Consider the following 14,597-nt stretch of genomic DNA (forward strand, 5'->3'; position numbering starts at 1 on the left):
TTTGGAATTATCTGATAAGAAATTTATTTTATTATTATTTTTTTTTTTAATTTTATTTTGTCGATATACATTGTAGCTGATTAATGCTCCCCATCACCAAAACCTCCCTCCCTTCTCCCTCCCCCCCTCCCCCCCAACCATGTCCTTTCTGTTTGTTTGTTGTATCAACTTCAAATAATTGTGGTTGTTATATCTTCTTACCCCCCCCCCGTTTGTGTGTGTATGTGTGTATGTGTGTGTGTGAATTTATATATTAATTGTTAGCTCCCACCAATAAGTGAGAACATGTGGTATTTCTCTTTCTGTGCCTGACTTGTTTCACTTAATATAATTCTCTCGAGGTCCATCCATGTTGTTGCAAATGGCAGTATTTCATTCGTTTTTATAGCTGAGTAGTATTCCATTGTGTAGATGTACCACATTTTCCGTATCCACTCATCTGATGATGGGCATTTGGGCTGGTTCCAACTCTTGGCTATTGTAAAGAGTGCTGCGATGAACATTGGGGAACAGGTATACCTTCGACTTGATGATTTCCATTCTTCTGGGTATATTCCCAACAGTGGGATGGCTGGGTCGTATGGTAGATCTATTTGCAATTGTTTAAGGAACCTCCATACCATTTTCCATAGAGGCTGCACCATTTTGCAGTCCCACCAACAATGTATGAGAGTTCCTTTTTCTCCGCAGCCTCGCCAGCATTTATCGTTCATAGTCTTTTGGATTTTAGCCATCCTAACTGGGGTTAGATGGTATCTCAATGTGGTTTTGATTTGCATTTCCCGGATGCTGAGTGATGTTGAGCATTTTTTCATATGTCTGTTGGCCATTTGGATATCTTCCTTAGAGAAATGCCTACTTAGCTCTTTTGCCCATTTTTTAATTGGGTTGCTTGTTTTCTTCTTGTAAAGTTGTTTGAGTTCCTTATATATTCTGGATATTAATCCTTTGTCAGATGTATATTTGGCAAATATTTTCTCCCACTCTGTTGGTTGTCTTTTAACTCTTTTAATTGTTTCTTTTGCTGTGCAGAAGCTTTTTAGTTTGATATAATCCCATTTGTTTATTTTTCCTTTGGTTGCCCGTGCTTTTGGGGTCGTATTCATGAAGTCTGTGCCCAGTCCTATTTCCTGAAGTGTTTCCCCTATGTTTTCTTTAAGAAGTTTTATTGTCTCAGGGTGTATATTTAAATCCTTAATCCATTTTGAGTTGATTTTAGTATATGGTGAGAGGTATGGATCTAGTTTCATTCTCCTGCATAACGATATCCAGTTATCCCAGCACCACTTGCTGAAGAGGCAGTCCCTTCCCCAGTGAATAGGCTTGGTGCCTTTGTCAAAGATCAGATGGCAGTAAGTGTGAGGGTTGATTTCTGGATTCTCTATTCTATTCCATTGGTCAGTGTGTCTGTTTTTATGCCAGTACCATACTGTTTTGGTTATTATAGCTTTGTAGTATAGCTTAAAGTCAGGTAGTGTTATGCCTCCAGCTTTATTTTTTTTGCTGAGCATTGCTTTGGCTATTCGTGGTCTTTTATTGTTCCATATAAATGTCTGAATAGTTTTTTCCATTTCTGAGAGAAATGTCTTTGGAATTTTGATGGGGATTGCATTGAATTTGTATATCACTTTGGGTAGTATGGACATTTTCACTATGTTGATTCTTCCAATCCAAGAGCATGGGATATCTTTCCACCTTCTTGTATCCTCTCTAATTTCTCTCAGCAGTGGTTTGTAGTTCTCATTATAGAGATTTTTCACCTCCTTGGTTAACTCAATTCCTAAGTATTTTATTTTTTTGGTGGCTATTGTAAATGGGCAGGCTTTCTTGATTTCTCCTTCTGCATGTTCACTATTGGAGAAAAGAAATGCTACTGATTTTTGTGTGTTGATTTTGTATCCTGCTACTGTGCTGAAATCATTTATCAATTCCAACAGTTTTTTTGTAGAGGTTTTAGGCTGTTCGATATATAGGATCATGTCATCTGCAAACAGGGACAGTTTGACTTCATCTTTTCCAATCTGGATGCCCTTTATTTCCTTCTCTTCTCTGATTGCTCTGGCTAGTACTTCCAACACTATGTTGAATAGGAGTGGTGAGAGTGGGCATCCTTGTCTGGTGCCTGTTCTTAAAGGAAAAGCTTTCAGCTTTTCCCCATTCAGGATGATATTGGCAGTGGGTTTGGCATATATGGCTTTAATTATGTTGAGATACTTTCCCTCTATACCTAACTTATAGAGGGTCTTTGTCATGAATGAGTGCTGAACTTTATCAAATGCTTTTTCAGCATCTATAGAGATGATCATATGGTCCTTGTGTTTGAGTTTATTAATATGGTGTATCACTCCAAGAGCATGGAATATCTTTCCATCTTCTTGTATCCTCTCTAATTTCTCTCAGCAGTGGTTTGTAGTTCTCATTATAGAGATTTTTCACCTCCTTGGTTAACTCAATTCCTAAGTATTTTATTTTTTTGGTGGCTATTGTAAATGGGCAGGCTTTCTTGATTTCTCCTTCTGCATGTTCACTATTGGAGAAAAGAAATGCTACTGATTTTTGTGTGTTGATTTTGTATCCTGCTACTGTGCTGAAATCATTTATCAATTCCAACAGTTTTTTTGTAGAGGTTTTAGGCTGTTTGATATATAGGATCATGTCATCTGCAAACAGGGACAGTTTGACTTCATCTTTTCCAATCTGGATGCCCTTTATTTCCTTCTCTTCTCTGATTGCTCTGGCTAGTACTTCCAACACTATGTTGAATAGGAGTGGTGAGAGTGGGCATCCTTGTCTAGTGCCTGTTCTTAAAGGAAAAGCTTTCAGCTTTTCTCCATTCAGGATGATATTGGCAGTGGGTTTGGCATATATGGCTTTAATTATGTTGAGATACTTTCCCTCTATACCTAACTTATAGAGGGTCTTTGTCATGAATGAGTGCTGAACTTTATCAAATGCTTTTTCAGCATCTATAGAGATGATCATATGGTCCTTGTGTTTGAGTTTATTAATATGGTGTATCACATTTATTGATTTGCGTATGTTGAACCAACCTTGCATCCCTGGGATGAATCCCACTTGATCGTGATGAATAATTTTTCGTATGTGTTGCTGTATTCTGTTTGCTAGTATTTTAGTGAGGATTTTTGCATCTATATTCATCAAGGATATCGGCCTGTAGTTTTCTTTTTTGGTTATATCTTTACCTGGTTTTGGTATCAGGATGATGTTTGCTTCATAGAATGAGTTTGGGAGATTTGCGTCCGTTTCAATCTTTTGGAATAGTTTGTAAAGAATCGGTGTCAATTCCTCTTTGAATGTTTGGTAAAATTCTGCTGTGAATCCATCTGGTCCTGGGCTTTTCTTTGTTGGGAGCCTTCTGATAACAGCTTCAATCTCCTTTATTGTTATTGGTCTGTTCAAATTTTCTACGTCTTCACGGTTCAGTTTTGGGAGCTTGTGTGTGTCCAGAAATTTATCCATTTCCTCCAGATTTTCAAATTTGTTGGCGTATAGTTGTTTATAGTAGTCTCGAATGATTCCTTGTATTTCAGATGAATCAGTTGTAATATCGCCTTTTTCATTTCTAATTTTTGTTATTTGAGTCTTCTCTCTTCTTTTTTTTGTTAGCCATGCTAATGGTTTGTCAATTTTATTTATCTTTTCAAAAAACCAACTTTTTGATTCGTTGATCTTTTGAATTGTTTTTTGGTTTTCAATTTCATTCAGTTCTGCTCTGATCTTAATGATTTCTTTCCGTCTGCTAACTTTAGGATTGGATTGTTCTTGTTTTTCTAGTTCTTTAAGGTGAAGTATTAGGTTGTTCACTTGCCATCTTTCCATTCTTCTGAAGTGAGCATTTAATGCAATAAATTTTCCCCTCAATACTGCTTTTGCAGTATCCCACAGGTTTTGGTATGATGTATCATTGTTTTCATTAGTTTCAATAAACTTTTTGATTTCCTGCTTGATTTCTTCTTGGACCTATATGTCATTAAGTAGAATGCTGTTTAATTTCCATGTGTTTGTATAGTTTCCAGAGTTTTGTTTGTTATTAATTTCTAGTTTTAATCCATTGTGGTCTGAGAAGATACATGGGATAATTCCAATTTTTTTGAATTTATTGAGACTTGATTTGTGACCTAATATGTGATCTATCTTGGAGAATGATCCATGTGCTGATGAGAAGAATGAATATTCTGAGGTTGTTGGGTGGAATGTTCTGTAGATATCTGCCAATTCCAATTGGTCTAGAGTCTTGTTTAGATCTTGTGTTTCTCTACTGATTCTTTGCCTAGATGATCTGTCTAATATTGACAGTGGAGTGTTCAGGTCCCCTGCTATTATGGTATTACTGTCTATTTCCTTCTTTAGGTCTAATAGAGTTTGTTTTATAAATCTGGCTGCTCCAACATTGGGTGCGTACATATTTATGATTGTTATGTCTTCTTGATGGATCAGTCCTTTTATCATTAAGTAGTGTCCCTCATTGTCTCTTTTTATGGTTTTTAGTTTAAAGTCTATTTTGTCAGATATAAGAATAGCCACTCCAGCTCGTTTTTCTTTTCTGTTTGCATGGTAAATCTTTTTCCATCCTTTTACTCTTAGTCTGTGTGAATCTTTATGGGTGAGGTGGGTCTCTTGTAGGCAGCATATAGTTGGGTCCTGCTTTTTGATCCAGTCAGCCAGTCTGTGTCTTTTAATTGGAGAATTTAAGCCTTTAACATTAAGAGTTGTTATTGAAAGGTGTTGATTTATTCCTAGCATTTTATTGGTTGTTTGGTTGTCTTAGGTGTCTTTTGTTCCTTGCTTTCTGATTTACTGTTTGGTTTCTTTGTTTGTTGGTTCCTTAGGTTGTAGATAGTGTTTTTGTTAGCTTGTTTTCTCTTCATGAATGCCATTTTTATTGTACTAGCGGGTTTAGATTTTTCTTAGGTTTTTATGGCAGTGGTAGTTATTTTTCAGGAACCAAACCCAGTACTCCCTTGAGGATTTCTTGTAAGGGTGGTCTTGTGGTAGTGAACTCCCGCAGTTTTTGTTTGTCTGAGAAATATACTATTTGCCCCTCATTTCGGAAGGATAGCCTTGCAGGGTAGAGTATTCTTGGCTGGCAATCTTTGTCTTTTAGTATTTTGAAAATATCATCCCATTCCTTTCTAGCTTTTAGGGTTTGTGATGAAAAGTCTGATGTTAACCTGATTGGGGCTCCCTTATAGGTGATTTGACGCTTCTCTCTTGCAGCTTTTAAGATTCTCTCTTTGTCTCTGAGTTTTGCCAATTTGACTATGACATGTCTTGGAGAAGGCCTTTTTGGGTTGAATACGTTTGGAGATCGTTGAGCTTCCTGGATCTGAAGATCTGTGATTTTTCCTATACCTGGGAAGTTTTCTGCCACTATTTTGTTGAATATGTTTTCAATGGAATCTCCATTTTCCTCCCCTTCTGGAATACCCATGACTCGGATATTTGAGCGCTTGAGGTTGTCTGATATCTCTCTCAGATTTTCTTCCATGTCCTTGATTCTTTTTTCTTTCTTTTTGTCTGCTTGTGTTATTTCAAACAGCCCATCTTCAAGTTCAGAGGTTCTCTCTTCAACTTCGACAAGCCTGCTGGTTAAACTCTCCGTTGTGTTTTTTATTTCGCTGAATAACTTCTTCAGTTCAGCAAGTTCTGCTACATTTTTTTTCAGGACATTGATTTCCTTGTATATTTCCTCTTTCAGATCCTGTATACTTTTCCTCATTTCATCATGATGTCTAGCTGAGTTTTCTTGTATCTCATTCAGTTTCCTTAGAATTATCACTCGAAATTCCTTATCAGTTATTTCAAGGGCTTCTTGTTCTATAGGATCTAGAGTATGAGATTTATTAACTTTTGGTGGTGTACTTTCTTGATTTTTTGTATTTCTGGTGTCTTTTTTTTGGTGTTTATTCATTGTGGCAGGGGGTTTCACAGTCCACCGGTTTAAGACTAATGACTAACTAGGATGTTGCTGTGGTTGCCAATTTGGTATGGCTCCCGCCGTGACTGCTCAGTTGGCCTCTAGTGTCTTGTGTGTGTGGTTGCCTCGGGTCTTGGGCTTCTCCGGGGATCCACCTTTCTGGTCAGCTTGTACTCTGCTGGGCTGGTGGATCACGTACCACAGGGTGTGTGATCTCTGTTGAGCTTTCACTTTCTGTACAGGACTTCTCCCCGTTCCGTGTGCTCTGGCCCAGGCTGTTAGATCGTGCAGTGGCGACCCCACCGGGTGTGTGGTTTCTGTCCAGTCTCCGCCTCCCTGGCCGCACGTCTCCCCCCTCTGTGCACACTGTGCTGGGTTGGGGCGTGTCTTCTGCACCCCTCGTCTATCAGCTGGGCCTTCAAGACCCTGCTCAGCACCGCCTCGCCCAGGAAGTCTACCAGGTTTCTGCTAGGCACAGACGACCAGTCTCTCTGGGTGCCTTTGTAGCACTGTGTAGATCTTTCTCGGGTCTTGTTCACCTTTGTATCCCCCCGGTATAAACCGAGTCTAGTGCCCGCCTGCAGCCTGCTCTCCGGCAGGTTCAAGCAGACCTGGGAACTCTCCTACTACACTATTCCCAACCAGAAATTCGTTAGGCTTTTTTCCAAACTGGTGGTCGCAGAGATGGTATCTGCCTCCCAGTAACAGGAAGTTTACCGGGGCCGGAGTCCAGGGTGTGGTGGAGTGACAGTCGGCCCGCCCGTACTTCCTAGCCCTCCCAAAACTGGTCGGGACGCCCCACACCCCCAGCCCTGCCAGAGAACCGTGGAGGGAGTGGGAGAGGAGGCCGGCCCGCAGGGTCCGGAAAGCCCCGCGCCAGGCCAAGCAAATGGGCTCAGTGATGGCCGAGCAGGGCGGAGCTGCCCGCACCTGGGAAAATGGAGGCAGCACCGGGGCAATGAGTGGCCTGGTGGTGCAGGCGGGGAGCCGCGTGGGCATCCACCCCCCGAACAGAGCTTTGCCAGGGATCACTCACAGTGCTGTGCCAGGTCGGGCGCTCGCTCTGTCTCTGGTTTGTTGCCTTCCGTGTTCTCGGCGCTGCCGCCTCGGGCTGTTCAGTCACGGCGCCGCTCCGGCGCTCCCAGGAGTCTTCTTTAATGCCGGCCTGAAACCTCGAATCCTGGATAGGGCAGCTGGCCGCCTTCAGTGCGGCCCCAGCCTCCGGGATCCTGGCTGCATCCACAGCAGCCCTGGCGCCGTGTTCCCTGTTTCAAGACTCGCTTTTGCAGCTAAGAGTCAGTTCTTTTCCTGCTCCACACTTCAAAGCTGTTGCCTGTAAATGAGGCAGCCTCTCCTGCCGGGGGCAAAGTGGCATTGAGCCCCCACGACCGGCCAGCAGCAGCAGTCCTCCCTTAAGAGATGGCCAGAGAAAGGTCCGCAAGTTTCCCGGCTGCCTGAGGCCCAGTGGCCACCTTTTCCACCTCAGCTACTCCGCGCCAGCCGCCGCAGCCGCCGCCATCTTGAACTCCAAAACAAGTCTTAATACAATTTAAAAGACTAAGATCATAGATAATATGTTCTCTGACCAAAATAGCAGAAGGAAATTAGGAAATTTAGAAAATTCACAAATGTGTGGAAATCAAACAACACTCTCCTAAACAATGGGTAAAAGAAAAATCACAGGGAAATTAGAGAGTACTTTGAGATAAAAATCAAAGCACAACATATCAAAATTTATAGGATGCAGGGCTCATGTAGTGCTTTGAGGAAAATTTATACTTGTAAACACCTATATTAAAAATAAGAAAAATCTCAAATCAGTAATGTAAACTTCTCTACCTTAAGAAAATAGAAAAAGAAGAGCAAACTAAACCGAAAGCAAATGTAAGTAGGAAATAACGAAAATTACAACAGCAATATATGAAACAGGGAATTAAAAAACAGTAGAGAGAGGTCCAGCCTGTGACTCACTTGGGAGAGTGCGTGGTGCTGACAACACCAAGTCAAGGGTTAAGATCCCCTTACTGGTCATCTTAAAAAAAAAAAAGAAAAGAAAAGAAAAATAGAGAAAATCAACAAAACCAAAAGTTGATTATTTAAAAAGACTGGCAAAATTTGAAACCTTTATCTAGACTGACCAAGAAAAAAAATTACTAAAATCAGAAATAAAGCGGGGCCATTGTAGAGCAATTGCTTATATTTATTTTTGTGGGGTACAGTGTGTTGTTTCAATACATGTACATCTTGCACAGTGATTCACTTAGGGTACATAGCAAAGTTTTGTCCCCATTAGTTCACCCCTTATCTTCCTGTAACCATTATTCTATTCTCTACTTTTTTTTTTTTTTAACACACAAAGATTAATATCCTTATTGCAAAAAGAACTCTTAAAAATGAATTAGAAAAATCTAAGCTGAGGGCCGATCCCGTGGCGCACTTGGTAGAGTGCTGCGCTGGGAGTGTGGCAACGCTGCGGGTTCGGATCCTATATAAGAATGACTGGTGCACTCACTGGCTGAGTGCCGGTCACAAAAAAACGACAAAAAAAAAAAAAAAAAAAAAAAATCTAAGCTGAAATGTGGTGAAGGACATGAGCAGGTAAGTCACACACCCAAAGAAATACACGTGGTTAATAAGTATCTTCTAGGATCTAGTTATGGGTGGGGGTGGGGCTGTCCTGGCCCCCATTTCTCAGGATCCTGGGTGAGGGGCTGGTTCCATTGCTGGCCTGGGTGTATAGCAGTAGAGCCAGGGGTGGGGAAAGGGCCCACAGTCCCTGTCTCCCAGGACTCCCCAGGCATCAGGCTGGCTTCAATTGCTGGCCTGGAAGGGAGGCGGAGGTGGTGGGGTGGGGCAAGGGACCACAGCCCCCATCCCCAGGACCCCCTGGGCATAGGGCTGGCTTCCCTAGCTGGCCAGGATCTGGAGTAGACTTTGAGGAGAGACGTCCTCTTCTTTTTCTGGTCTCCACTGGTGACTCTGCTTATGTCAATGCAGTCGAGTGTTTGGCGGTCCACCTGCATGGCCACTGTGGCTACTGCTGTGGCATCAGTCCGCTTTTGCATCAGCTGTGGCGGTGGCGGTGGTGGGCTAACCACTTGGAAGTAGTGTTTTCGACATGCTCCTTGCCTGCTTTTGGGTAGGGCATGCTGCCCTCAGCTCCCGCCTAGGACCCCAGGCATGCTCTTTTTCTTGCCTCTAAGATTCTTTACTATTAAAACAATACTGCACTCTCTCTTGCTTCCTCTTGCCATGTGATCTGCTTGTACAGGCCAGCTGCCTGCTGCTTTCTGCCATGAGTAGAAGCAGCCTGAGTCCTGTGCCAGCTGCAGCTGTCCCAGAATCATGTGCCCCGCTCCAGCGTGCTGTGTGGGCAAGCAAACCCTGGGAGATGTTTTGTTTTTGCACAAACAGTAGCACATCATGTCCACCAGATTCATCTGGCCAGCGCCTCGCGGATGGATATTTAGGTTGCTGCAAACTTTTGCTCTTTCAAAGGACAGAGCAGTGAAGATTCACATGCTGGGGGTCGGGGGGGTCATTGGGCCCATGGAGAGAAAAGGGGACAAATCCTCCACCGTGGGATGGCTGTGTCAAGAGTCAAACCAGTTTGGGGCAAAATGCCCCCTGAATAGTCTGGGTCCTCTTGTTTTCCCCGGATCCCTGGCACACTGACAGTTCTGCTTTGCAGTGTTGCAAAATTCGATTTTGTTTTTTCTTTCTTTTATGTCCTTATCCAGACATAGATAAGTTGCTTGTGTTGCTTCGCCCCCCACGGATTTGTCACCCCACTTCCCCTGGGTGACAGAGACGCAAAGGATTACTCAAAGCCCATCTCTTCTGAGCAGTGAGAAACCCCAAAGAGGTTAACTTCCCTGGGACCATCCAGCAAGGGCAACCCTTCCTCGGGAAATTAACGCTGAATTGGGGTTCTCTCCCTGCATTTATTTCCCAGACCAGGAAGTTATAGGAAGAGAACAAAGGTGGGGGTTAGAATTTAACAATACAGGCTGGTAACTTTCAGTGAAACAAGTTAGATGACATTCCAGTAAGGCTATCAACACAAGCTTTGATCTTAACAAACATTCCTTCTCCCTCTAGCAGTTTCTCAGTATCTTTACATAACCATCAGTAACTAGTCTGTCTCTGAGCCAGCAACCTGCTGTGCCACAATTCTTTATCTTATAGATAAAGAGACTTATAGCCTGAGGAAAATTTCCTGTCCTTGCAAGGTCAATATTTGAAACTGCAAGACTTTGGAAAACCAGGCCCTGTGAAGTACATATGCTTTTTAGTATATTCCACATAGATACACTGGAGCAAAATTGGATTTTGGTTTATTCTGAGCAACCTTTGAGATGTAAAAAAAAAAAAAAAAAATACTGCAAATGTCTTTGTACAAGTTGTGCAGTTATGTGAATATTTCTAACGGTAGAGTCCTAGAAGGGAAATGTCTAAGAGGGTACAGACACTTTAATCTGTTATGGATTGCATGTTTGTATACCCCCAAAATTCAAATGTCAAAACCGTAACACCCAATGAGATAGCATTAGGAGGTAGGGGCTTTGGTAGGCAACTAGGTCATGAGGGTGGATGCCTCATGATGAGATTAGTGCCCTTACAAGAAGAAACAAGGAGAGTTTGCTTCCTCTCTTTGTCATGTGAGGACACAGCAAGATGGCCATCTGTGAACCAGGAAGAGTGTCCTCGTGACACACCAGATTTACTAGCACCTTGATCTTGGACTTCCCAACTCCTAGAACTGTGAGAAATAAATGTTTACTGTTTAGCCATCTCTGGTAATTGGTTATAGCAGCCCAAACTAAGACACTGACCTTCACCCAGTAGCCAGTGGTTCACCCAGTAGCCAGTGGTTCTCATCTATAAAGCCCAACACATACTTTCTGTAATAAATTGTACTTATAACACTCCCTTTACTATCCTATGCAGACTGATGCAATTCTGTTGTGTCAGAGATTCAAATAGTACCAGGAACTGGCTTTGCCATTAGTAGCATGATTTTCTGAAAGGGTGAACAGAAGTTCTGAATGAAGCAAACCACTGTACAGTCTTCGCACCATTTGTACAGTAGTTACATGCCTACAAAACTGTGCAAAAAATATTTTCTGTTCATATGTAAGAGTTAGGTTATAAGCTCAGCTAATTATTAACTGTTTTTTCATCTTCCAGGTATCTAGGACATTTGATAGTTGTGCAGGACTCAGGACAATATGTTGTGCAAGACTATCCCAGGCATTGCAAGAAGTCTGGCATCCCTGGCCTCTACCCTACCAAATGCCAGAGGTATTCCCAATCATTGTGACAATCAAAAACATTTTAACCTCTTTTGGGGTGTAGTGCCATTTCTGCTGAGAATCACTGTAGTAAGAAGGAATCAGAAATATATTTTCTCCCCTCAAGTTCACTGAGGAATTTTTTTTAAATGCAGTAAAACACAAATAATGCTATATGCTCCCATATTTCCAATGACTGGAACTAACACCTCTAATATTTTGTCTTGTCTCCAGTCTTTTTTTTTTTTTTTTTTAATGGCCGCCTGGTACGTCCAGTCTTGTTTCTAAAAGAAGTAAAAAAATAAAGATTGCTTTAACCTCTACCCTACTCTCTTTCCTTTTCTACTCCACCTCACCTCACCCTCAGTATAACTACTATTGTGAGTTTGGTGAGTCCTTTTAATTCATTTTTTGTTTTTATAATCATACATGTATCCATAAACAACAGAGAGTACAGTTTTGTATTTATTCCAACCTCATTTTTTCCCCATGGGTTTGTGATGTACCCTTTATCATATTGTTTCTCACATATACACTGATGTTTTTAAGCTCATTATTCTATGCCATCAGTCTATTTGTCTACACCTACACTAGTACCACACCATTTAGGTTATTATTAGTTTTCTACTATATCTTGATATCCTACAGGCCCAACACATCTTCTTTGTCCCTTTTCAAAACTGTCTTAGCTACTTGTGCTTTTAAAGATTTTTTTTTTTTAAAAGATGACCGGTAAGGGGATCTTAACCCTTAGCTTGGTGTTGTTAGTACCACGCTCAGCAAGTGAGCTAACCAGCCATTCCTACATAGGATCTGAACCCGCGGCCTTGGTGTTATCAGCACCGCACTCTCCCAAGTGAGCCACAGACCGGCCTGCTTTTAAAGATTTTTAAGGGACTGGCCAGTTAGCTCAGTTGGTTAGAGCACAACCTTATAACACCAAGGTCGTGGGTCTGGATCACCGTACTGACCAGCCACCAAGAAAAAAAAGAAGAGAAAATATTTTTAAGAAGAAAAGTGTTGTCTTCTATAGACATTTGGCCCAGGATGGGAGGGTGAAAAGTCAGAGAAACTTGAGAAAAATAGAGGTGGGGTAGAGAGGATGTTCCATTCAGAGAGAAAGCATGAATAGGAATAGAAACAAGAAACGGCATAGTGCAACCATGCAAGCAGTTTTATATTACTAGAAAATAAAGAAGTGAGAGCATAAGTTGAGTCAGGTCTTAAGGGCCTCATATATCATACTGAGTCTGAACTGGACCTATAGTTCAGGGATTCTTAAGCTACTATCTATGGTTGAGCTTCTGAAATGATCTTAAGCAGGGTAGTGGCATACTCAAAAGTTGTTCCAGGGCCGGCCCCGTGGCTCACTCGGGAGACTGCGGTGCTGGTAGCACCGAGGCCACAGGTTCGGATCCTATATAGGGATGGCCAGTGCGCTCACTGGCTGAGTGTGGTGCAGACCACACCGTGCCAAGGGTTGCGATCACCTTACCGGTCAAAAAGAGAAAAAGAAAAAAAAGTTGTTCCACATAGATGTCTCTGACAACAATGTGACAAATAAATTTGTTGAGGTCAAGATTGGAACCAAGACCATGAAAAGGCTTCTGCAAAAAATGTAAGCAAGAAACAATAAAGGTAGAACTGATTAAGTAGGTGTTTCAGTGGTAAAATTAAGACAATTATTTGGTTGGGAGCAGGGTACAGGGAAACATCTAGTAAAACTCCCCTACTTCTGACATGAATGATAAGGAGGATGAGAGTTCCAGAACTATTTTCTTTTGTCCCCATTTGACAGATAAACAGAATTTATGAGAGTAACTGGCCTATTGCAATATAACTATAATGGCAGAGGCAGGATATCAATGCTGAGCACTTTACTTCATATATTAAAACCATTGAGAGTGCTCAGAATAATCTAGGAGAATGTACAGAATAAGAGCAATGGGCCAAGAATAAAACTTTGAAAACATCAGTGTTTAAAGCAGGCAGAGAAACTCCCAAAAGAAATCAAAAGGAAAAGTCAAAGGACACAAAAGATAGTGGTCCTTCCTGGTGGCCAAAGTAGAAGGGCAGTACAGCAGAAACAGTAAGGGGAGGACTAGTATCAGTAGTGGATCTGGGGGCCGGCCTGTGGCTCACTCGGGAGAGTGTGGTGCTGATAACACCAAGGCCACGGGTTCAGATCCCATATAGGGATGGCCGGTTCGCTCACTGGCTGAGCGTGGTGCTGACAACACCAAGTCAAGGGTTAAGATCCCCTTACTGGTCATCTTTTTAAAAAAAAAAAAAAAGTAGTGGATCTGGAGCAATGGAAGCAACCTTAATAAGGAATTTCAATGGAGTGGTGTAGGTGGAGAAAACTTTGCTTAAGGAAGTGGCAACATCATGCGAGACTTAAATAATCTTCAGTAGTCTATTTTGGTGGGGGTGGAAGGCTTTAAGCAAATTTATATATTGAGCAGAGGATGAGTTAAAGAGAGAGAAGATAATTAAAGGAGCAAGAGCTTGGGTTAATAAGAATAAAAGCAGAGACTGCAGGTGTTGGTGAGTTGTTCAGGGGATCAGCTGTGGGCCTAGGCTGGATAAGGAAGCTGTTGAGGCAAAGAGGGAGCTGGCAGATTGGAAGGAAATAGAAAGAATGAGATTTGAACTCTCCAAGTTCTAGAATAGTGTAGGGATCAAGGGAAGAAGATATGCCCTTCAACCTCCATGAAAGTTCTCTGAAAAAAATCACCTGATAAACAGATTAATACAAAGAAAAGGCGTAACAAATTTTATTATATTAGTTTTACATGACATAGGAGCCTTCATGATTAAGACCCAAAGATATAGGGAAAATTGTGCATATTTATACTTAGATTCTATGAAGCAGGCACAGCTGTGTAGAAATGTGACTAGACAAGAAAAATATGTTCTAATGCTAATAGACTGAGTGGGGAAACCCAGCAAGGCCCCTTCAGATTCTTCTTGGCTCTCTGTGTAGCATTAATTCCTCCAGGGTATGAGACAGGACCCTTTCTGGAATGGGGGTCTTATACCCTACAATCAGACAAGGTAGGTCAGAGAATTAATTTATGACCAGCACCAAGATAGTGAGTCAGAAAAGGGAGATTAGAGTATCTATGACCCATCTTGGGGAAGAGGGATCCTAGTTTCTATGGCTTGCCTCAGGGGAGAATGAGGCTGAGGAACATGAGGGCAAGAGGTCAGAAGAAAACTTTGCTTTTGAGGCTGCTGCTGAGGCCTTCACTTTGGGGTATCACTTTCTGGGCCCCAACATTAGAAATGAGAATGTAAGAATATTTGCCAAACAGGACTTATTTTTTACTTGGTTAGGGAAGTCACTGAGAGTGGCACTGGTA

Source organism: Cynocephalus volans, chromosome 12 (assembly GCF_027409185.1).
Source record: "Cynocephalus volans isolate mCynVol1 chromosome 12, mCynVol1.pri, whole genome shotgun sequence".
Lineage (NCBI taxonomy): Eukaryota > Metazoa > Chordata > Mammalia > Dermoptera > Cynocephalidae > Cynocephalus > Cynocephalus volans.